The sequence below is a fragment of the Cnephaeus nilssonii genome (genome assembly GCF_951640355.1).
Source record: "Cnephaeus nilssonii genome assembly, chromosome: 5".
NCBI classification, from domain to species: Eukaryota; Metazoa; Chordata; class Mammalia; order Chiroptera; family Vespertilionidae; genus Cnephaeus; species Cnephaeus nilssonii.
Window position 1 is genome coordinate 98,218,814 of NC_137076.1, and position 26,296 is coordinate 98,245,109.

Genomic DNA, 26,296 nt, shown 5'->3' on the forward strand with positions numbered 1-26,296 from the left:
CTGGATACAGAACAATTTAATTACAATAGTCCCTCCTGTTGCTCTTTTATAACCACATCCAGTTCCCTACCTATTTCCTCTTCACCTTATCCCTCAACCTTGACAACTACTGACTGATGTGTTCTTCATTATATAATTTTGTCGTTTCAATAATTTTATATGAATGGAATTATACAGTATGTAACCTTGGGCATTGGCTTTTTTTTTTTTCTTCTTTTCACTCAGCATAATTCCCTGGAGATTGCAAGGTGTTTTGTATTTTTTATTGCTGAGTATTAGTCCATGGTATGGATGGACCACAGTTTGTGTAACTGTTACCGGGAAACCCTCATTTGCGCTTGGGCTGCTTGTGGCTGTGTCCAATAACGAAGGCAGGGTTGAATCATATGAGGCACTTATTGAGAAGGCTAGCCAACCAAGAAGACAAGGCACTTACAAGCATCAAAACCTGCCTTCCAGCAAGGTATAGGGGACAGGATTATAAAGGGGGAGGGGTTGGAGTGAGGAATGCAGCTACTTTCCTCACCGCAGATGTCAGCTATTGTCCTTAGACATCAGGCGATGAGATGATGCTGATGAGATGAAATTTTGACTCCTGGTGGGTTGGCCTGACCATGTTTATTGGTTCCGCTTGCTGGATTCACAGCCGAGTCACTTTGCACAGGCTTTGAAAAGGAAACTTTAAGAAAAACTTAACCCCCTACTCATACGTAAGAAATTTAACCCCCTATTCACATAAGCATATGTGTTGTAAGATTTAAAATAATATGATTAATTTACAGATTAATTCAGGTGTTCTATTAGATTATAAGTCCCCCCTATAATAGCCATTCACCATTTGAGGAAAACCTGGGTTGTTTCCAGCTTTGGGCTGTTACAAATAAAGCTGCCAAGTGCATTCATGCACAGGTTTTTGTGCCACACTTTTCATTTCTCTGGAATAAGTTGTCAGAAGTGCAAATGCTGGATCATAAGGCAGTGAAATGTTTCATTTTATAAGGAAATGCCAAATTATATTCCAAATAATTTCAAGTTATTTGACAAAATGACTATGTACCATTTCATCAGCAGTGTATGAGTAATCCATTCCCTTCATCCTCACTAGCATTTGGTATTGCCATTATTCTTTATTTTAGGCATTCTAAAATGTAATATTTTGTTGGAGTTTTAATTTAGGTTTCCCTAATAGCTAACAATGTGGATTATATTTTGTGTACTTATTTACCATCATCTTTGATAAAATGTCTATTCATTATGTTCATTGTCTGTCATGTATTTTGTCTTTTTTTTTTATTACTGTGGAAATTTGAGAAATCTGCATGTAATCTAGACAGTGTCCTTTGTTGGGTAAATAGTTTGCAAATGTTTTCTTTGAATCTCTTTTTTGTCTTTGTGTGTGTGTGTGTGTGTGTGTGTGTGTGTGTCTTGCATCTGTGTGTGCATATGACTTGTTTTTTTCATCATTTTAATAGGGTCTGTTGGAGAGCAAAGGCTTTTAATTTGAATAGGTTCAAGTTATTGATTTTCGCTTTTATGGATCTAAGAACTCTGCCTAGACCTAAAACTGAAAAAAACCCCACTATTTTTCAAAAAGTTTTATAATTTTACATTTTAAGTCTGTGATCCATTTTGAGTTAATTTTTGTATAAGATATGAAACATAGGTTAAGGATGGCTGGTTGGTTGAACATTGATTGAATGAGTGATTAATTGATTTACCCACAGATATTTAATTGCCCTAGCACCATTTGTTAAAAAGGCTATCCTTCCTCTATTGAATTGTTTTTGCTCTTTTGTCCAAAATTAGTTGGGCCTATTTGTTTGGGTCTATTTCAGTTCTCTATTTTGTTCTATCGATCCATGTGTCTAATCCTCCACCAATCCCACACTATGTTGATTCATGTAGTTATATAACAGGCCTTAATATTGGTCAGAGTAATTCCTCCCACATTATTACTGTTTTTCAGATTGTTTTATTTATTCTAGTGTTTGTAGCTTTCCAGATAAATTTTAGAATAAGTTTGTCTATATCTCAAAAACATCTTGCTGAGAATTTGATAGAAACTATATTTAACCTATAAAGCAATTGGCATCCTTACCATGCTGTTTTCAAATATGTAAACATGTATTTTTATCATTTGTAAAAGTTTTTCCTTTATGTCTTTCATCAGCATTTTATAAATATCAGCATGTAAATCCTGTAGGACAAATGCAATTTTGAAGATTAAAATGCTTTTATTTTCTTGACAAACAAGACAAAAATCCAAGCAGCATTAATTTACGGGAACATCAAAAGTTTAAAACAAGAACATGGAGGGGCAGGGAAAGGAGTTAGTGAGCACCTGGAAGAGGAGGAGTAGGAATGTGGAGGAAGACCAGTATTCTGCATGTTCCCACATGCTTCTGTGTCTCTGTGGCTGAGGTGGCCCTTTCATCCTGCTTCTTGGCCGGTGGCCACACAGAGAGAAGGACATGATAGTGACTTTAGGATGAGGCTTGGAGCCCTGTCTAGCCACAGATGTGGAGAGTGCTATAGATTTACCCCCAATCAGCTTTCCACCTTCACCATCACCCAAAACCCTCTGAGAGACTTTTGTATTTACAGTGGACTAGGTGGTGGCCAAGACCAGTGTGCAACCCGCAGGCTCTAATAGTCTGTCACCAGGGATGTTCATCCAAGTGTCTCTGTAGCCTCCTGGTCTCCTGATGTGCATGGAGTCAGGAGGCTGTCAACCATAGTGCTAGAGATGGTACAGGAAGGGCCACAGACCTATTTGAAGTGTGTCACCCACACTGTGATTATAGTGCTATGTTTCTGTGACTACACCATTTTCTTGCAACTTTCTGTTACCACAAAATAGAGACTTAATGTCAACAGAGATAAAGATGAAAAGCAATCTGCTCTTCCAAAATGAATATGTAAAAGCTTCCTTTTTATAAGGTGTTAGAGAAACTACAGTGCTAGCCACCAGAGGTCCTGAGGGACTATTGTGTGCCAACTGGCAAGTATTTAAACTTTGATAGAACCCTTCTGAAGGTGTTTATCAAATGATCTCAACAATGGAATGTCAAGCTGATTCATTTTCTGACTCCATACAGGTCTTGTTGTTTTAATCTACTTTGTTTTATCTTCATCATTCTGTACTTTGTAAAGCAGGATATTTTAAAGTCCATTTGCTCAGGAATGGCATAGAAATTATTTTGAGGCCTGGTTCTACTGCAAAGTAGCCAACTTTCCTTCTATGATCATTTTCCCCATCTGTCATATGGGAATAGTGGCAGCCCCTTCCTAGGGAAGGAGGATCCTAATTGTGATGATTAAATGGGGTGCTTAGTGCATAACCACTTAATCACTCTCATAAGCTTACTCATAGAATGGAAGCAGGTCAGACAGCAGTATAAAAATATGATGGAACCATCAGGAATGTATTATTTCAGAGGTCCTAGGAAAGTCTTTCACCGAAATACATTTCACAACCTTTGATCCATCTCACATCCTCCTGATAATTGAAACTGTTTCTGTTTTTTCTCCTAAAATGTAAATAAATCCTAGGCAAAGTAAGACACTAAAACTTTAGTAGATAATATAAACATTTTATAAATTGCTATATCAAAATAGTTTCTATATGCAACATTTCATCCTGTGAGAAGAGATATATTTGTGCTTTGAAGCATTTGTTAAGAAATAAAGTTTTGGTTGGGGAGTCTTGATGGTAAGGAACTGGCCACACTCAGGTGAGTTTAGGGTAGGACACAAACATCTACTTGCTTATTTTCTGATAAACATCTGAACCACCGGTTCTCAGTCCTCCTGCATTTTAGAACCATCTTGGAAATTAAATACATGCACACAGCACACACATATACATAAACACATATGAATTACACACACACACACACACACACACACACACACACATGCATACTGAGCTGTATCAGGGCCCTACCCTAGAGATGTAATCTTGTTTAATCAGACTGCAGTGGAGCCTTTACATCAGTATTTTTTGACTCCTCACCCTGTCTCCTGATTGTACACACTACTGCGTTTGAAATACTCCTTTATATAAATTACAGAAACCGAATGAAATGAAGAATTTAGGTGCCTTAAAATGATCTCTAGATTGAGATTTAAAAACACCAGGTTCTCCATAGGAACTTTGTGAAAACAATACGACACTTCTAGATTTTCTCATTTGGAGAAATAAAAATTCTATTGTGTTTAATGCCAATGACCCGTGTCATTCTAAAATAACAGAATTCAAAAAGTCAAAGTTTCCTTCCTTTGCCTATTTGAATCAACATTTGCACATAGACTTAATACGACAGATTCCCCCTAAAGGGGTATTAGATTAATGGATGGTTACAGATAGTTTATACATCCCATCCCCAAAGTAAAGCTTTATCAGACATCCTGAAAGGGATCTGGGTACATTAGGGAAAATAACATTTCCATTCCAGACTCAACACTGATCCATCAAATCTGTTCGCCTGCTGTCAGCAGAAGGTATTGCCAGATGCTTGAGAGGACTGGCCAGAACATTCCTGAATGTCACTAGTTAGCTGCACAAAACTCGACTGTGGGGAACAATTCTCCCTTGTTCCTCCAGATACCACTCAGACATTCGGAACTATTAGCTTTAATTACACTTTTAGTAGTGTGGCTCTGAGAGTTAGGATCAGCTAGCCTCAAATCCTCTGCAAATAAGTTGTAAAAACCCAGTCGCACCGTTAGCTTGTCCGCTTCAGCAACAGATAAATGTTCCAGTGCGTTCTAAATAATCCCAGGAAATTATCCTGGAATCTGTGCCAGTTTATTTTCAGCGACTGGGAACCATAGTGCTTTAATGATTGGCATTTAAAAAAAAAGGTAGATATTGCTGTTTTTGGATAGGAAATAAACCCAAGTAACCTCAAGTTTAGCGTGTATGAGTATGCATGCATGAGAACATGTATATGTTTTGAATTCTTTAAAGTTTTTTATTTGAATTTTAATGGGGCAAAACAGAAGTTTAGCTATCGAATGATGGCAGTAAAAGCTATGCTCACTGCCAAGGGTGCTTGTTTTGGCTTTTCTAAGGTTGAATCCAGCACAGAGCATGAAAAGGCAACTTCATGAGAGATGGAGAGTCAAGTGTTCCAAGGCCTAAATCAAATAAACATCCAGTTAAGTGCCTAATGAACCCCTTAAGCAGTCATGGATGGCTTCAATATGCTAACTATTGTATAAGACTGTTAGGTAGAATATGCAAAATGAAATGATAGGAAAGCATAACACAACATATGGAAAAATGGACAAAAGCAGAGATAAAGCTTTTCCAAATGCTTTTGGACTGAACTTCAGTTCAAACATTTAGCTTATATATGTTCTGAATGGCTCTTTTCAAAACAATATGTTTTTAAAGATAATTTAGGTTTAAATTGAATGAAATATCCTGTTGTTTCAGAGCCTTTTAGAGGTCTTACTTTTTAAATAAATTCAGTGGAAATAGAATTTTTAAACTTCTTACATGGACTGTATGTTAGAATTTAATCTGATCCTGCAGAATAAGAAATAGCTATCATCTTTTAAAGGTTTCCACCTAGTGGCAAAGTTATTATGAGCAGAGAGAGGACTTCGATGCTTAAAGCAGATAGAAACAGGAATATAAGGCACATGTTTCACTCAGTGACGTTGAATACCATGCATTAAGTACATTCAAGATACTATAGTGCAAGTGACCTACTAAACAAAGGCTCCAAATAAGGCCACTTTCTTCTATTGGGTTTACCTAGATTGCTTTCCAAATTGCCCTGAGAGATGTCATGACTCCAGGACAACTGTAAGCAGTGGTTCTTTTAAGGCTTCAGAGAAATGTTGCCTATGAAGTTATTATTTTCCTTCAAAATTAAAAATACAACTTGTGTGTGTAGAGTAGTCAGCTTATTCATAGTGAAAAATATTACCCTGCAAGTGAGTCAGGTGATATGAACTCCTGCCATGAGCTAAGCATACAAATTTGGGTAAGGCCACTCTTTTCTGCTTTATGCTCTGTAAGATGAGGGAGTTGAAATGAAACCTGGGGCTACAGCCCAGTAGCCATGGGCCAGTGTGGCTTTTTGATGTGTTCTGTTTATTCTACACACCATAAAAGAGGGGGTAAGGATTGTGGGGGAGGGGAAAGGAGAGAGTTGGGAGTATTTTAGGTAGAATAGGCCCTCTATACCATACCTCAGTCACCAGGAGTCCCTTTGCATGCTACCTGTTTTCCTTTATATGTTATTCATCCAGGCTTTGAAAGCATTTGGGTTTGTGTCTCCTCTTCTGTTTTTTTTCCAAGGTGACATCTAGATTTAACATATTCCAAAGTTACTTACGTACCGTGCAAAAAAATCAATGTTAATGGATAATATTTATTGAGTTCTTATTATGTACCAGACAGAGCACATTATCTGAATCCTCACACTACTCTAGGAGGTATACCTCTATGATTTCTATTTTCCCAATGACTGAAGAAACTGAGGCACATAGAAGTTAAATAATTTGCCAGCAGTCACATAGCCAGCAGGTTGCAGGACAGGGATCTGGTATATTGCAATCCAGAACTCCAGTCCTTAACACCTTCCAGACTGAAGATATGGCATCTATATTCAATCGTTGATTGGTCACACTGTACCTAGCCGGTCTTTTGAGGAAGTGTGCATGTAAACAGCGAGGTCATCTTTTACTTTGTAGTATTTGTTATTGCTTTTGTGCCTATTGTGATTTACACAATGAAACATATTTAGATGAAGATAAAAGCAAAGGAAAAGGAAGAAAATTGACATAATTTCCCCTTCCCCCATAAGATTCTGTTAACAATTTCAGTATTAACTTGTGCATTGCATATTCCAAATAACTTAGAATTTGAAATTTCTCTAAAACAGATATAATATTCAGGTGACATACACTTAAGAAACTGGTCCTGTGACTAGAAGGATATTTGTTTACCAGTGGAACCAAAGAGTTCCATAAATCACATTATTAGATGCAAGAATGTGGACTTTAAATGTGTACATTATTTAAGGCTTTCTTCTCTTTTAAAGGTACATTTTAACATGCTGGTACATTGGTAGGGGAGAAAGTAGATGAGGTACACTTTCTGTGGACAGACACATCTAAGAATCACACATTCAGTGATTATAATGAAAAGATTGCCACATAGCTTACATGTAACCTGACATATTCCAACAAAATATGTTGTACTTTAGCCATACTCAATTTGTGTGATTTTGGAGCAGTCCATTTTAGAGGAAAGAATAACGTACTGATTAAAATTTTCACATTGCTTTTCCAGTAACATTTTACCGTGTTGTTTACATGTGGAAATTACTAAAGTCTGTCTTAAAATGCCAAAGACATTCTGAGCACATTCAAGCACCTGAGGTCATTGTGCATCTGAAATTGCTCAATGCTCTGGTCTGAATAAACTGACCCTTGAGGTTAATAGTCATCCAGCCAGGGCTTCCTCTGGCCTATTGGACATTTGGGTCTCAGCTTACTTTGTACAGCAGCATCCTGTGCTCGCCCTCCAAGGATATATCATAAGCTGTAGAAAACAATGATGAGCTTGGGAAGAGCTGAAGCCAGAGAGAGAAAGATTAGTTTCCTAAAGTTTTCCTTATCTCCTTTCTAACATGAGTGTTTCCCTCCACAATGAGTTAACAGAATGAGGCAGAGAAAATTCTCCCATAGTTGTGAAAGTCAAATCTCTTTCCCTGCTTAGGTGATAGCACTGACACTTCACACAGAGGGCTAATTACATTTAATGCTCTGGAAATTAATTACAGAGAACAGATAATTGTAAAAGCACCTCCCCCAATGCAATTCCAAAGATAAACAAACAAACCATATCATGATTACTAAGCAGCCATGGAATGCTTAATTTTGTGCACAGTGGGAAGGACACCAGTATTCTAGAAATGGATGAGTGGGAGAGAAGAAAGGATTCTAATCTGAAATATGAAACAGCAGAGAGAGTTTTATGTAGTAATGACCCACAGCTCTCCCAGCAGAATAATCTCTCTATTTCAAGATCCTTAATTTAATTACATCTGCAAAGTCCCTTTTTATTATAAAAAGTAATACAGATATCAGGGATTAGGATGTATTCAGCCTATCTCAGTCCACCATCTGGGTCACAAAGAATCACATTCAGTTCACATGCAAAAATATATTCGTCCCATCCCAACATCCTCAAATGTCTCAACTCTTAGAGCATTGCCTCAAGTCTAAAATCTCATCTAAATGTTTCAAGCTAAAATGCTCCACATTTCATCATCTCAATAATCTAAGTTAGGTATGATTCAGTCTGAAGGTGATGCATCCTATGGCATCTCTAGATCTGTGAAACTAGGAAACAAATGATCTGCTTCCAAAATACAGTGGTGGGACAAACATAGAATAATAGTTATACACCTTCCCAATTCAAAAGAGGGGAATATTAAAGAAATAAAGGAATCACTAGCCCCCAAACCATTTCGAAATCTAACTAGAGGTCTCCATTAGATTTCAAGGCCTGGAAATTATCCTCTGTGGCTTGAAGCTCTTTCTTTTGGACTCAGGACTCGGACTTCTTCATACCTAGATCTGGCCTCTGTCCTACCTCTGGACTAACGCTTTCCACTTGGAGTTATATTTTCTTCATTTTATCTTCTCTTTGTCCCTTTTAGGCCAAGCTTAAGTGTTTCTCCTGGTAAACACTTGTCAAAGTCTGTGGGTCTCCTGTGTATGTCACAAGGATTCTCAACATTAGATAAGAGAGCCCTCCACATAAAATCACATCTTTATTTCTGGTTTCTGCTGAGATGGTTGGGTGGATTTATGAGTCACATTCTTAATCTCTTTAAGAGTCTTCTGTGTGAGAGAATACTCTGAACATTTAATTGCTTTGTGGGACTAGCCAATGATTGTCCAGACTACGTCTTTGGCTTTATATTCAGAGTTCATTTCCAGCAGTTATTCTCAGAATTTTAGCATCTTTTGCAATCTGGATAGGTTGAGAACTTTCCAAATTATCAAATTCTGAATTGGTTCATTTTTGCTTAACAGTTCTTCCCTTAATTTTTTTTTCCTCCTGTATTTTATACTTATGAAGACTATTATACAGATTTAAAATATTTCTAGAAATTATAGGACAAATTCAAATATTCATTGGAAACAAATGGAATTAAAGAAATTGATTAAGTGCACTCTGCTTCAGTTTATATCCTACAAAAAAGATAATAAATTTATGAAAAAATTCCAATTTTACATGTGTAAAAAATATATTAATTGCAGAAAGAAGAATGTGTCTTGACCTATATGCAAACTAAGTGTTTTTAAAAAGCACCAATGCATATATGCATCTATTGCTATCCTAGCTCAGGAATAGAATGGGTTGAGTAACAAGAGAGAATGTGTGGGTATGAGTGCCAGGATGGGGCTCATGTGTGTATGGCACATGAAGAAGTGTGTTAGTACAAGTATGGTTATGCATATATGAACTTCTGTTGTTGGAAATGCAACAGGATAAAATTCTGAACTTAATTCTAATACATATATACATACATATGCAATGGATATAATTATTTTATTTACCTTTATCTTGTGAATATATTTGGGAGAATGGGGAAATGTCTGCTTGAACTTATGCTTAAACAATTTGAACCTTCCCCATTCCCTAAGTAATGTTTTGGCTTATTTGTGAGCCTCCTTTCCTAGCATACAACCCAAACAAACAGATCCTTATGTAATCTGTTGCAGGCGCTTTTATATAAATAGAAGATTTAAGAAAAAGTCCAACCTACCAATGTTGGTAAATTATATTGCTAGTTTTCCACTCTACTTTCATTGGGCCATAATTAGGGGACTACTATGTGGACAACTAAAAAGCTACACAGATGTGGAAATTTCTCTCAATCATTAACTGTAAACATAAGCCTCAATTAATGTATGTTATCAAATTAGGAGATAATGTTAGTTTTCACACTTCAGTTCTCAGCTTAGTGCTTTAACTATTCTTATTAGGGGCTCTTACATCAAAAAAAGGGATCAACAAAACAAAATGATTAGCTTTCTGGTCAATTTGCTAAGCTCCAATGGTAGTTTAGCTTTTTAGCAATGCATTTCTAATAAATGTAACTGTCACTTATTCAGTTAACTTAATTTCAGATGAAACACAAAGTATGAATGTAGGTAATTTGGATTATAATTTGCTACCATATATTTTCTATATACATAGGCATCCTATCTAATAAAAGAGTAATATGCAAATTAATCATCAGTCGGCTACACCCACAAGCCACACCCACCAGCCAATCAGGAGAAAGTATGCAAATTAACCCAACCAAGATGGCTGTGGCCACAGAAAGAGCAGGAGGGAGGCTTGAGTTTCCCTGGCAATGGAGGAAGCCAATCTTTCTGCACACCCTGGCTGGCCCAGGCCTCCACTCAGGGCTACAAAATTTCAATTATAGAAGATAAATAAATCCCAACAAAAATGGTGGCAGCCACGAGAGCAGGAGGCTTGGGTTGCCCCCGGTGATGGAGGAAGCCAAGCTCCCGCAGCCCTGGCCTCAGCTACAAAGTTTCAATTATAGAAGATAAATAAATCCCAGATACCAGGGCCTCTGCTTAGGTCGTCAGGGTGTGGGGCTGGCCTGCAAACCACCACAGGCCCCTCGTCCAGGCCGCCCCACACCCCAAGTGAACCCCCACCCTGATCCGGGACACCCTTCAAGGCAAACCAGCCTGCCCCCACCCATGCACCAGGCCTCTATCCTATCTAATAAAAGAGTAATATGCAAATTGACCATCACTCCAACACAAAAGATGGCTGCCCCATGTGGACACAAGATGGCCACCACAAGATGGCCAGCAGGGGAGGGCAGTTGGGAGGGACCAGGTCTGCAAGGGAGGGCAGTTGTGGGTGATCAGGGCAGCAGGGGAGAGAAGTTGGGAGGGAGCAGGCCGGCAGAGGAGGGAAGTTGGGGGTGACTGGGCCTGCAGGGAAGGGCAGTTGAGGGGGACCCAGGCCTGCAGGGGAGAGCAGTGTGGGGGGACCAGGCCTGCAGGGGAGGGCAGTTGGGGGGGACCCAGGCCTGCAGGGGAGAGCAGTGGGGGGGAGGGACCAGGCCTGCAGGGGAGGGCAGTTAGGGGTGACCAGGCTGGCAGGGGAGGGCAGTTAGGGGTGACCAGGCTGGCAGGGGAGGGCAGTTAGTGGCAAACAGGCTGGCAGGGGAGCAGTTAGGAATCAATCAGGCTGTCAGGGGAGTGGTTAGGGGTGATCAGGCTGGCAGGCAGAAGCGGTTAGGGGCAATCAGGGAGGCAGACATGCAAGCAGTTGGGAGCCAGCAGTCCTGGATTGTGAGAGGATATCAGACTGCCCATTTAGCCCTGATCCTACCGGGATCGGGCCTAAATGGGCAGTCAGACATTCCTTGAGGGGTCCCAGATTGGAGAGAGTGCAGGCTGGGCTGAGGGACACACACCCCTGTGCACGAATTTCGTGCACCGGGCCTCTGTTTATTGAAAAGGACAATGAATGTCCTTTTCAATAAACATGTAAAAAGCATCACTTTATAATTCAAGTTAAATTGCCAAATTCCATATTGTGATTTCCAAATTCCCTTTTCAATAAGCTTTTACCAATCTACCAAAAGAAAAGAAAATCTGACGAAAGCTTAAAAAAATAATACAATGAAATATTACTCTGTGGATTTTCTTTGTCTTCCAAGAAAACATAAAGGGGAAAGTTAAATGTCTACTGCTTACAAATGCCTAGAGAGGTCATTGAATGGATGCAATTATCTGTTTTGTTTTTCCTAATTGGCGTGTGCCATGTTTAACCAACAGAAATTCTGTCTTCCTACACAGAAGAGAAGCCTCTGTTATCTCACAAGTTGGGCTTTATTTGCGCCAGGAAATTGTACAATGAATGTCCTTTTCAATTAATTTGTCTGTTCTAATCAGTTTGATAGGGGGACTAACTCATTTAGTACTTCAGGCAGATGCTTAGAATGTCTTTAGGGAATGGACCACTTCATTGCAGTTAAAAGTATATTATTTGCATGTGGAAATGGGTACCAGGTCTGCTTTTATGTTTTGAACCTTGATACTAAAATGTAGTAGGCCACTCTCCCACTGTTAGCCTTGGTAGGATTACTTTTGATATTATCAAAAGAACAATTAACACCTGTTGATATGATCACAGATGGCATCAAAGAGTAAGAGGAATTCAATTTTACAGGGACACTCATCTCAAGCTTTTATATTTGGAGTGCCAGTATAAAAATGGTTACAAAATGCAAGGACAATATTCTACGTAACTATTAGTGGTGCAGTATTACAACTGGTCTGAAATGAAAATTCTTTCTCTAGCTTGCTTAATTTTGAGGATGGCGCTCCTATTTGATGTTTGATTAACTAAGAATACCTCTGTCACTCTGGGTATGTTATTTAATTTATCTGAGCCTAGGTTTCTTAGCCTACACAATTGGGACCAATAATAACCCTCAACTCTTGGGATTATGGTGAGGAGTAAATGAGGTAATCCAAGCAAAGGGCAAAGCCCTATTTCTTACATCTAAATGTGAGCCCTTAATGTTCTAATTATTCTATTGCTATCTTTAATGATTTAATAGACACTGTAAGAACATTTTTAAAAATTTAAACTTGGAAATACTTCGTGTTGTGTGTTTTTTATGGATATCATTAGCCCAATTTCCAGGGTTTATAAATTTAATTGTGAAGTACTAGAAAATTTTATTATATGCTTTTTCAACAATGGAAGATGTCCCCCCCCCTTATATTAGTACAATGTATTTAGTTAATAGATGAGGCATCTTGGAATAATTTAATATTAAATTGTTATGTTTATAAACTTCTATTTGAGTTTGCTAATAGCCTCAATTTTCAAACTATTATTATGTAATTTTCTTTGATTACAGTGTTTCTGTCTATTTTGTGTTTTAGTGTCCTACTAGTCTTATAGAATGAATTAGGTCACCAAACAAAGTAAAATAAACGGGTCTTTTGAAAAATCATCCAACTAATTTTGATAATAGAAAATAACCACTTCAAAATAAATTTATCTTTAAATTTAACAAAGGAATTTTACATGTATTTACTATTATTATGACATCTTTTTGGTCCTACCAAACAAACACCATGGTAAACATGAAATAGACAAGAAACAGAATTTAGACAGTTTAGACAGGGAACATAAATTTAGACAATTTAGATTCAAAATCAAATGACCAGTACCACCTCATACCCATAATGGCTACTATTATAAACAAACAAACAAACAACTAAATAAATAAAACAGAAAATAACAAGTGTTGGTGAAAATGTGGAGAGATTGGAATACTTGTATGCTGTTTGTGGAAATGTAAGATGGTGTTGCCACTGTGGAAGACAGTATGACAATTCTTCAAAAAATTAAAAAATAGCATTACCATATGACCCAGCAATTCCACTTTTGGGTATATACCTGAAATAATTGAAAGCAGGGCCTCAAAGAGATATTTGTACAATCACGTTCATAGCAGCATTATTCATAATAGCCAGTAAGTGGAAGCAACCTAAGTGTCCGCTGACAACTAATGGATAAACAGAATGTGTACATACATACAATGGAATGTTACTCATTCTTAGAAGGAAGGAAATTCTGACACATGCTATAGCATGGGTGAATTTGAGGACATTATGCAAACTAAAATTAGCCAGTCACAAAAAAAGACAAATACTGGATGATTCCATTTACATGAATTACCTAGAGTATAAATTTATAAAGACAGAATTTATAGAGACAAAGTAGAATGGTGGTTATCAGGGGTTGAGGGAGGGAGGGAATGGGAAGTTAGTGTTTAGTGGGTATGGAGTTTCAGTTTTGCAAGATAAAGAGTTCTGGTGATGATTGCCCAATATGTGATTGTATTTAAGACCACTGAAATGTACTTAAAATATTAAGATGCATATTTCACCATAATAATATTTTTTAAAAATCCAGTAACAGAACTAAGCCAAAGAATGCCTCCTGAGTTAGAAGCATCTGGACTATTATTAAGCATGCTAAACCTAACATAGATTATTACCTCCATTTCTAGTCCCTAAAAAAAAAAAAAAAATCAGTGATTTTTTTATGTACTTTTATTCTTTTATATATTAAAAGGGGGAAATGCATGTAAAAGCAGAAACATAAGGCCCTAAGGCAACACCTAATAATTTCATCATGGTGCTAACATTATAGAAGAAATAGGCAATAAACAAGGTAAAGAAATGCAATACTTTTAATTTAATTTAATTTAATAAAATGCATATTTTATTAAATATGCAAAATACTATTTTGCATATTTAATAAAAGGAAAATAAAGCATGAAATGGGATATAAGTGCCTGGGTATGTAGAGAATTTTAGATAAGATGCCAGGGTGTAAGCAACAGATATTTATTTTCTCACAGATTTGGAGACTGGAAGTCCAAGATCAAAGGGCCAACAGGTTGATTTCTCCTGAGAAATCTCTCCTTGCCTTCAAATGGCTATCTCCTTGCTCTGCCCTCACATGGCCTTTCCTTTCTGCACAAACTAGGTGTACCAGTCAATAATGCGGATTTTTTTCAATAGATGGAGTTACACATATGCTGATATAGGTGCGATTTGATATGTATGCTGTTTTGTTGTATTGACAGCAAGCTTCAAAACTTCATATGTCAAATTTTCTGAAGGTGTTAACATCATAGATATTTTTACACTTAAAAATGTCGAATTTCGTGCCAAAAAAAGAGCATTTGCAGAAAGTTTTAATTCATTATTTTATTTTGAAGAAAAGTGCTGCTGAATACTTCAGGAAGCTTACAGTGAACATGTTCCATCTCAAGATACTTGTGAATGCTGGTTTAAATGCTTTAAAAGTGATGATTTCGATGTGAAAGACAAAGAACATCCAGGTCAACCAAAAAAGTTTGAAGACCAACAATTGCAAGCATTATTGGATGAAGATGCCTGTCAAACTCAAAAACAACTTGCGGAAAGATTAAATGTTGCTCAGCAAATAATTTCTGATCTTTACAAGCAATGGGAAAGATTTTAAAGGAAGGAAAATGGGTGCCACATCAACTGAACGAAAAACAAACGGAAAACCAAAAAGTCATCAGTAAAATGTTGTTTTAACGGTACAAAAGAAAGTCTTTTTTGCATCAAATTGTGACCGGCGATGAAAAGTGGATTTACTAGTAGTCACGTAGCAATCAGGGGCAGAACATTTCAGAGAGAAGAAGGCCCTGAAGTAGGAGAATGCCTGACCTTTCGGCAGCAGCAATGCTGCTATACTATAATGATTGTGCTTCTTTTACAAAACTTTAAAAAAAGTTAGTGAGAACTGCCAAAATAATAGTCTTGGTACTAGGTGCTATGTTAAAAAATAGATTTGGTATAGTAACCTTTCTTCTAAGAATTTTCAACATACGTCAAGGTGACCCCACAAATGTTGGCTCATGTGCTTGACAACCTTTCATGTCATATGGGGGAGAGGGAATAAAAGAATCTGTGTTCTTGGGTAACTGTTGGCCTTTTGATGAGTTAAAGATACTATACCAAATGCTTCTTGTCTTGCAACATTCAAGAAAGCTAAATGCAAGTTATATTTTATTAAGACCTGTTTGTGTCTTATGAGTAGACAGCCAACTTTTAAGTATATTTATACAGCTTTTGTGATATGAAGACTCAATATACTCCCTTTGGAAACCAGGGTCAAAATGGTCCTCCCAAAAGGAAGGCAAGAAATTCAAAGACATAAGAGGTCCTTTGACAATGGAACCATAGGTTGGAATATCAATCTTTGAAGATGAGGATGGAGCCAGGAGTCAAGGAATGCATGTGGTCCTTTGAGGCTGAGAGTGGCAAGGACACAGATTAACCTAAAGAGAGAAGGACAAGAAGGAACACAGCCCTGCCAACACTTTGATTTTATACTTCTGACCTCCAGAATAGTGAGAGAATAAATTTATGTTGCTTTAAGCCACTGCCTTTCTCAAAGCCATAACGATCAATTTCTTTTAACTGAAATTCAACTTAAAAAATAAACATGCACAGGAATGGCCAAGGATTGAGCATTCTGAGTTTAATCCAAACTAAAGACTTTCCATTTTCAACTAGTGTTAAGTGATTTCCAGGAAAATATTTTGGTTACTATTTATTTTTTTAAATGTAATAAAAAGCACAATGTCAAGTGTACCTGACTTTACACACCATATATAAGTGATGTGAATAATAATTCTCCCTAATGATAATGCTAATCACTTTTAGGTTAAACAGAGAAAAGGAAGGACAGTGGTTCAATTCTTTGTACATCATTGGTTTTCATCACTACATATTTATGTCTAAATTTAAGAGGCAGATTGCCTAATCAGTTATGATAAAATGTTAGAAGTTAAACTTCCACAATTAACCATGGTATGTGAATTTCCTTGATTTTCTATATGAAATTTGTTTCTACAAATTATAATCAGTATAAATGGTGAGAATCTTACTAGAAAAGATACATTTAAATTCCTATCTCTTTAAGATACTGATAATTTCAATGATATGCATATAGGACCAGAGCTGAAATCTGAAATAAATACATAAGTCCAAGTATATTTTAGTCAATAAAATTGTCCAGGAAATTAATATATTAACACATTGCAACTATATGGCTAGCATTCCCTCCAGTCCAGAAAAAAAAGGAAAAAATAACATGAGAAATTAACAATTTTTAAGAATTTGTGCCCTAACCGGTTTGACTCAGTGGATAGAGCATCGGCCTGCGGACTGAAGGGTCCCAGGTTCGATTCTGGTCAAGGGCATGTACCTTGGTTGTGGGCACATCCCCAGTAGGGAGTGTGCAAGAGGCCACTGATCGATGTTTCTCTCTCATCGATGTTTCTAACTCTCTATCCCTCTCCCTTCCTCTCTGTAAAAAATCAATAAAATGTATTTTAAGAAAAGAATTTGTAATCATCTTCTAAATCTCCAATGCAATTCTTCAAATTAAATAATGCTATACTTAGTTAATATTTAACCCATTTCTCTAGTAATTTTAGAAGTCAAAGCAATTAAATTAATGCTTAAAACATAATGTAGATTGGGTCAGAAATATGAACTAATCATGATTAGAACAAAACAAACTAACTGTTAGTTCAAGTGAGAGGTTAATTACTGGGGGAATTCTATTTCTGGCCAAAATGGAGTAACAAGGACCAGATTTACCCTCCTGCAAACAGACAAACAAACAAACAGACAGACACATACACACACACACACAAAGGATCAAAAAACTCAACAGACAAAACGTATGAAGTAATGTTTTTCAAGACAGGAGAACAAGAGACTGTGATCACTGAGAGATGTGAGAGAAACCCTCATAAGTTGGGCCTCACTTGAGAGGATCCAGAGAGAAGAGCTGCAAGAAAGAGAACTCTAGATCTGCAGAGGGGCCTCTGAGGGTTTTATAGAAAATGATCAACACATGTTTTTGAGGAAACTATCAAAGCAAAGAAAGAAACATCTTAAAGGATTAATAGGAAGAATACCTGGATTCCACACACACAGAGCTTGGAACAGTGCCTGTTTCCACCAGCCAGATTAGAAAAACTCACAATTTGCAAATCACTGGAGAGAGTATCAGAAGGGTCTTGCCTCGGTACTGGGGAATTACTAGTCTTGAGTAAAGACTGCTCTGATTTTGCCAAATAAATCACAAAGGCAAGTCTCAAAAGGATGAAACTGTTTTTAAATACCTTAACTGTCACAGACAAAGTTAAAAAAAATATGCAAAGGACTACAAAAATAGATCAACAAAAATATTTTACATTGTCTGGCATCTGGTCAAAAATATAAAAGGAACATATGCATACAAAAGAAATATATGCCCATAAGGGGTAGAAAAAGCAATAAACTGAAATTGACCTGGAACTGACACATTTATTATAATTAGTAGGCAAAGACATTAAAACAGTGATGACAATTGTGTTCCATATGCTCAAGCATTATGTAGAGACATGGAAGATATATAAAGACTCAAATCAAATTTCTAGAGATGAAAAAAAATGCATAGGATGCGATAAATATCAGATTAAACATTGCAGATGAAAGATTAGTGAATGTGAAAACAGCAACAGAGCAATTCATATTAAAACCCAGAGAAGAAAGAATGTATTTTTAAAAATGAAAACAGCATCAATAAACTATGGGACAACTGCAACAACTTCAAGTAACCTACCCAAGTAGAAGAAACATGAAGAAAACTACACTAAGTTGTGATAAAATCAAGTTGATCAAAATGAGTGATAAAGAGAAAATCTTAAAAAAAAAAGAAGTAGGGAAAAGACTTGTTAGATACAGAGTCACAAAGATGTGGATGACAGCAACATCTTTAAACCTCTGAAAAAAAAAGTCAACCTAGAATACTACACTAAGCAAAAACATATTTGAAAATGAAGGTCAGATAAAGACTTTTTCAGACATCATTTCAGAAAGAATACAGCACCAACACATGCACTCTACAAGAATTGTTAAAGGAAGATGGTGTAAATGTGAATCCACACAGAGGCATGATGACCATTTCAGTAGAGGAAGTTGAGCACCTCATGACTGAACTGTCTCCAATGTTGAATGCTGCAGTACAAGTTTCAAACTCAGTACACCAGCCCAGCCTCTCTGAGGTGTTTAGTGGTTTCACCTGAATTACCATGCACTTTATCCTACAACCGGTTTCAATTTACCTGAAGTTTACCATTTACCAATTGGCTCCTCCCATTTTTCTTTTCTTTTTCTTACCTTAAAGCTTCTAAATGCTCATTTATTTGCTTATTTGTTTCCCAGATGATATGTTCCTCCTTCATACTTTCTACAATATTTAGCCTGTCCATAGACTTTGCCTCAAAGTGAAAGTACAGTTGATCCTGGAATAGTGTAAGGGCTGGGGGATAGGAGCACAGACGCCTTGCACAGTAGAAAGTCCATGTATAACTTTTGACTTCCAAAAACGTAACTCCTAATAGCCTACTGTTAACCAGAAGCTTTATGATAACAAGAATCATTTAACACAGATTTTGTATATTATATACTGTATTCTTACAATAAAGTAAGCTACAAAAACAATGTTACTAAGAAAATTATAAGGAAAATACATTTACAACATTTAATTGAAAAAAATCTGCGTAAAAGTTGACTTGTGCAGTTCAAACCCATGTTAGTCAAAGGTAAACTTTACTCCACTTGACCTTGTATGGTTACACTTAAACCATATGCATTTCTTAATAAGACCACAGAATGTTAGCTGATACTCTGTCCTCTGAAGTGAAACTATTGAGACCAGATGTCAGGACCTTTGAGTGGTTTGCTGGCGAGAAGTCATCAACAGGCTACAGATGGGCTTGTTAGCCTCAGGTCACCACTGATGATGCAGGCTTCTTCATCATAAAACAAGGTTTCATGATGGTTTTTTTTTTCAACTTCTGCATTTTCTTTACATTTTTCTGTTGCTTTTAAAGATACACCACTTACTTTAACTCAGTAAATCTTCATGGACGTAGGGAAAGTGAGAACAATGTTTTAAATATCACTTTCTGCAATAATAATTTCTTGGAGATTAGATTCTATGTCATCTTTCTAGAAATTACAATGTTTTCTATAATTGATCTTATAAAATATTTTATATTATACCATTAAACAAAGCTTACATATATCAGACGTACAACAACAGATGCAATTAAAGGAGGAGTCTGACCTATATGGCCAGCATAGTTGCTGTGCACATCAGACCTCATGAGAAACTAACCAAATAATGTTATGGTGCTTTTACAATTTGTATTAAATATTCCTATAATAAATAAAGTCACATGGTCCCAGACAACCCTTAAAATGGTAAGGTCACTGCCTATTAAAATATCAAATTTATTTTTTATCCCAAGTGGTGGAGATGCAGGTGAGGGGGTGGGTTAGGAAACTTGTGCAGTGGAAAATCAAAACACAACTAACAGTTAAAAAATGGTTGAATTTCTACGTAATGTACATGCTTTTCCAGTGACTTAAGGGAGGTCTGAGGAGACAAATCACAGGGAAGGCAAAAAATAACAACTCCACAACTCCAAAATTTCTTTGCAATATTAATTCAGCATTGGAGAGATGAAATAATTGGTTTCATAACATTTAAATGATCTATCTAAAAATACAACAAGAAAATATAACCTGTTATCTTGCTGGATGATGTAATTGCAAATTTATAAAATTACTTATTTTATGAAAGCCATTTGAACATAAAAATTCAAACCACAAAATTCTTAATGAATAGAAATAAAATGGGGAAAATTTAATAGCCTTTAAAACTAAACTTTCATTTTTTTTAAGTTCTGTTATAACAAGAGAAAATCCAAAGTCTTAAGTTAATTCTGCACATAACCTTTTGTACAAATATAAAGCAGGAATACGCATATACACTATAGCCTAGTTATTATAAAAACATTAAGTGGTCAAGATGTTGGACCTGATTATTAATACAACACTTACTACTGTTTATGTTGCAAAGAACAATCATCTATAAAACGGGTTTATCCTTAGGCATTATCATATTGTATTAAATGTACCAAAAAGCATATTAACTTTCAGGTTTTGTGTTAAACAAAAATTACTAACTATTCTATAGAAAACCACTCAACACTGTTTTCCCTTGACAAATTTACAGTGACATATCTCTATAAAAATTATTAGATGTTTAATAATTAACAGTGGTGCATCAAATTAAATGGCTACTATTTCAAAAATGTTTCCTTCAAATTAATGAAAAGGTAGCCCATTTAATCACTAACTGTCATAACTAGCTAGTTTGTTAATGTTAATAATAGGAAAGGAGCAAAGGGGAAGGCCAGACATTATAAGTATGGTCATCTGGGTAGCTTCACCAGGAAGAAGGCCAGACATTACAAGTATGGTCATCTGGGTAGCTTTACACACCCAGGGAACTATCAGGGAAGGTGTTTGCTTGTCAGTCTAACCCGGGAAGAAGGTCATTGCTGGAGGGGTTGGAGCCACCGCAGGTGCACGAAATCTTGGAAGGGTAAAAATCCCCTAGACCTGTGGTCGGCAAACTGCAGCTCACAAGCCACATACGGTTCTTTGGCCCCTTGAGTGTGGTTCTTCCACAAAATACCACGGCCTGGGCGAGTCTATTTTGAAGAAGTGGTGTTAGAAGAAGTTTAAGTTTAAAAAATTTGGCTCTCTTATGGTGTATTTCTTGTATCACATGATCTCACTCATCTAGGGGAAATAATGAACAACATAAACTGATGAACAAAAACAGACCCGGAGACAGGGAATCATCGATAAGACTGTCAAACCTCAGAGGGAAGGTAGAGGAGGGTGGGGTAAGGGGGAGAGATCAACCAAAGGACTTGTATGCATGCATATAAGCCTAACCAGTGGTTACAGACAACAGGGGGGTAGGAGCATACGTGGGGAGGGGTTTGGGATGGGAATGGGGGGATGAGGACAAATATGTGATACCTTAATCAATAAAGAAATTTTTAAAAAATTTGGCTCTCAAAAGAAATTTCAGTCGTTGTACTGTTGATATTTGGCTCTGTTGACTAATGAGTTTGCCGACCACTGCCCTAGACAAAGGAGTTCGCCCTCTTGCTCTCTCGTTCTTGCTTCGCTCCTGCTTCTTGCACTTGCTTGTTCTGTGACCCAACCTAGCCTGCCACGTGGCCTTAGAAGCTGCATGGCCTATGGCCATCCAGACCCCACACACAACAAATTGCAGGCTGGAACACAAGCTAAGCTAGCCAGGTGCAGGATTGGACTGTACAAACATGGCTCTGGGCAGTGGCTTTGATCTTAGCCCTGATGAAGACAAAACAGGACTTTTTCCATGGTAGAACAGAGGGAGATGGGACCTTGGACACTCAGGGGCTCACCTCCACAGAAATAAAGCTTTCCACAATACCTCACTCTTCCGTGGGAGCCTCAGGAAATCCTGGTTCCTGTGGCACCCCAAGAAGCCCACTTCCACCAGCAACAGGTGGGGACACAGAGAGCACCCCGCCAGTAACATTTCTACTACTTACAGCAGGATTACATCTGTCCTCCAGTGCTTTCTCACAAGACTACTTACCCCCTTCAAAATGGAATGGAGATTTGAACTTAATATTTTGCTTCCGGACTAGTCTCGCTTGACATTGTTTTGTCTTCAGAACTTGATACCATATTTGTAAAAAAAATAAAATGTATGTTTTGACATCTTTTAAGTTGAAATGGTTATCAGGATAAATTATTTTATTCGTTAAAAAAACACACACCAAGAAAGCAGCAATAACAAAAACCAATGTCTATAAAAAGAAAGCACATACTTCCCAATTTGCAATCCTTCTGTCCCCCCACTTACTCCATCAGAAAGTTTTAAAACACGTTTCATAAAATGTTAAAGGAATTCCTTAACCCTAGAATACATTTCTTTATTATCCTGAGAAATATCAGAATCCTCTTACAATAACAGACAAGATCGTGAAATCCTGCCAAAACCGGTTTGGCTCAGTGGATAGAGCATCGGCCTGCGGATTGAAAGGTCCCAGGTTCGATTCCGGTCAAGGGCATGTACCTTGGTTGCGGGCACATCCCCAGTAGGGGGTGTGCAGGAGGCAACTGATCGATGTTTCTCTCTCATCGATGTTTCTAACTCTCTATTCCTCTCCCTTCCTCTCTGTAAAAAAATCAATAAAATATAATATAAAATAAAAGGTCATGAAACCCACAGCTTCAAGACAGGTAGCAGGGAGACTCACTCATATCCATTCCACTGTTTTCATGGCTTTAAAGCAGGCATTCCCATTGTGTGGTTCTGCAGTATTAGCATTACCTGGGAGCCTGTGAAAATGCAAATTCTTAGACACCACCACAGCCCTATTGAATCAGAAATCTAGGGGTGGGGCCTAGCAATCCGGTTTAACAAGCCCCCCAGGTGGTTCTGAGGCTAGCTCTGGTTGGAGAAAGGAAAGAAGCAGGAAACTAAACTAGGCTGTAAGTCCCGAATCAGAATCATACACTTCGGTGTCATAAACTAGGCTGGGAATCTTTCTCAGAACTTCTCAGAAGTATGAGAGGTAAGAACCTTCTCTCTCTTTTAAAATTTATGGCTTGGCAGAAATGCTATTATATAAATTTAGAGAGGAGGGGGAACGGAGAGGGAGGGAGAGAGTTATTTCAAGTATAAAATAATGTGTAAAAGACTTGGTACAGCGTAACTCAATAGCAGGCTTTATTAATAATTGCTATTATTAAAGCAATAATGTTATTCAACATGAAAATGAATAGATTCTATGATTAGGAACAGTCAGTAAACATTGAAGTTTGAATCAAGTTCTCTAGTACTGTTTCGTTACACACCCATGTTCCAACAGTAGTCATGGAAATTAGGTTTAATACACAAAAGTGGATGATGGAGGGTTTCCATTCAGGCAAACCCAGAGCCCTCCAGGTGAATGAAATTTTAGATGAATCTCTCTGTTAAGCCCTACCTTAGAGGGCTTAGCACAAAGTCTTCATGCATGAATTTAAAAATATATATATTTGAAGCAATAAAAATATTAACAAGACAAAGTCCACAAATGATCTTAGGCCAAAAGAGTTAAGATGTGTGTGATTTGGTATCTCAGAAGAGACCAAATCCAAACCCAAACCCAAACACAACACAAAGGAATCAGTAAAGAGGAGAAAAGTGTTCATGTAGCTTAAGCTTCTAGAAGAAAATGGACTCCTAACCTTTTATTTATTTATTCATCTAATTGATAAGGAAAAATACGTATGTATTTTTAAATAGTTTTCAATGCCCCGGTAGCCCCTGTTTCCTTGAGATTGGTGTGCAGTCTCTTAAATAATCTAATGATTTTGGCTTTGCTGAAATATATCTCTTTTTCCTCTTGAATTTCTTTTAAGTCACACTGCAGACATTAGTGTCTCTCTAGCTTCCAGGGCAGAGCCTGCTAACGTGGAGCTGGGGTTTTCCAAAGGTGCTCTAGTGATATGTTGACTCAATGATCTGCTAATGACAGCTGAATGCTCACAGCAGAGCCCGCCTCAGCTTGCTGCTGCTCCTTGCTGGCCCATTGAGGATGCAGGTGCATTGTAAGCACCTAAATCAGCCATTAAGGTCACTTTTATTAGTGGCTTCTGCTTACAAAACAGGGCTCTTGGGGAGCATGATTCAGTCCAGGCAAAATCTTGACAGCTCAGACGAGTCACACCGTCTGGGACCAGCCACAGCCACATCTTGTTATAGGAAACAAAGCGGGAAAGGTGCTGTGGTTCTGTTTTCATTTTCACACACTCCTGAAAACTGTTATGAGAAAAATTTAAGAGCAATAGTTTCCCATCCTACACCTTCATTTCTCCCCTTGAGTTTTAATGTAAATTCAGCACTCCATCTCTTCTTAGGCAACTAAGATTAATTCCTTTGGAAATATCACATTTAGTTTGCTGGGAAAAGTCCACTAAGCAGACATAACTAAAAAGTTTAGTCGACTGGTAATACAAGCATTTGTAATAAAAGATAAACATCTTTAAATTCAACCTATGGAGCCCAGCCCCATGTATGACATTTTGCCTACATATTCTTTTGCTCCAGACAGCCTTAAAGATGTAAACCAAAACCAGGCTTTCTATTGCTTGACCTTGACTTCTTTTTTAATTTGTATCCTCAACTTCTGTGTTTCATTTAGTTAACTGTGTATTGATACCACACCTTCAACCATTTTAATTCATTTAGTTAACTGCATATTGATAGGATACCTTCAACAATTTTAAGTATCTAATTGTTTTTGGAGCACCTGGAAACCATTGGAAAAGCATGCCAGTATTTTGATTTCAGTTCTCTGCACCATTTTTTAATTGTCACAGGTGTAAAAGTAATTCTTCTCTTATTAAATATTAGAGAATACTGCATTGTACTTGAGCAAAACAAACTATTACAAAGGGAGTTGTGATGTACTGATGCTATATTGGGGGAAGAAAAAAAAACATGAACAAATATACTTCACAGAATAACTCAGTTTTATGAAATTGGAGAAAAGGCAGTGTTTAAAGAGCATATAATGCAGGCTTACGCATTTTTGGTATGGCATAAATAGATAATTGAGCTGCCACATTTGGTCAGCATCATTGAAGAAATTGATAACTGATGAGTTATTAGTATTTTCATTCATAGAAGGATTCTTTGTTGAGTTAGACAAAACACTTTTTCCTGCTTGATTTGTATAATCTATATATGTGGATTTGGTTCCAAGTTAAATCATTTTCATAACTGGCACCTCTACTGGAGTATATTTCAGCCTTCCTATCTCCTACTCTGGATGGCCTCGTGCATGGATAGGCTAATAACTTATTTTTTTCCAACTTGTATAGTGCTTTCAGATGAGATCATTTGCAGCAAAAATTTTACTATGTCACTTTCTTGCTCAAAATCTTTCCTAGTTTCTTGATATAATATAAAAACTCAATAGCCTGTAATTTAGAAACCTCCATAATCTGGTCTTGATATAAATATAAACCTCATTTCAATTACTACTTTTTATGTTCTTATAAAACTATACTGTGGTAGAGAAGTCCTTGACCTATTTCCACTTAACCTACCTCCACTTAACTAGTTTTCCAGCTTCAATCATTTCTTCATTCTCCTCCCTAAAATATATGCCTGATATTTATAATGTGTTCCTCTCACACAGAGTAGGCTAGCTGTTATTTGCCCTTCCATTTCATTAACCAATTCAGCAATGGGATTACTAAGATAAGATTATATGCAAACCTACTTAAATAAGTGGCAATTATTATAATGACAAAAAATAATTACTAACTGATAAGTGTAAGTTGAAATTTCCTATGAAAAGCAAGTTACATAAAATTTTATTTAAAAAGTTATATATTTTGCCAAATTAACTCTGAGAAAAAAAGAATGAAGCCAGAGGTATCATGCTCCCTGACTTCAAATTATACTAAAAAGCAACAATAATCAAAACAGCATGCTATTGGGAACAAAGAAGACACACAGACCAGAATGGAAAAGAATTGAGAGTCCAGAAACCTGTATGTATATGGGCAAATAATTTTTTATTAAGAAGCCTAAACGTACAATGGATAAAAGAAAGCCTCTTCAATACATAGTGCTGAGAAATTTGTTAGTCCACATGCAAAAAAAAAAAAAATGAAAATTGACTACTGTTTGTCCCTCTATACAAAAATTAACACAAAATGGGTCAAAGATCTAAATATAAAA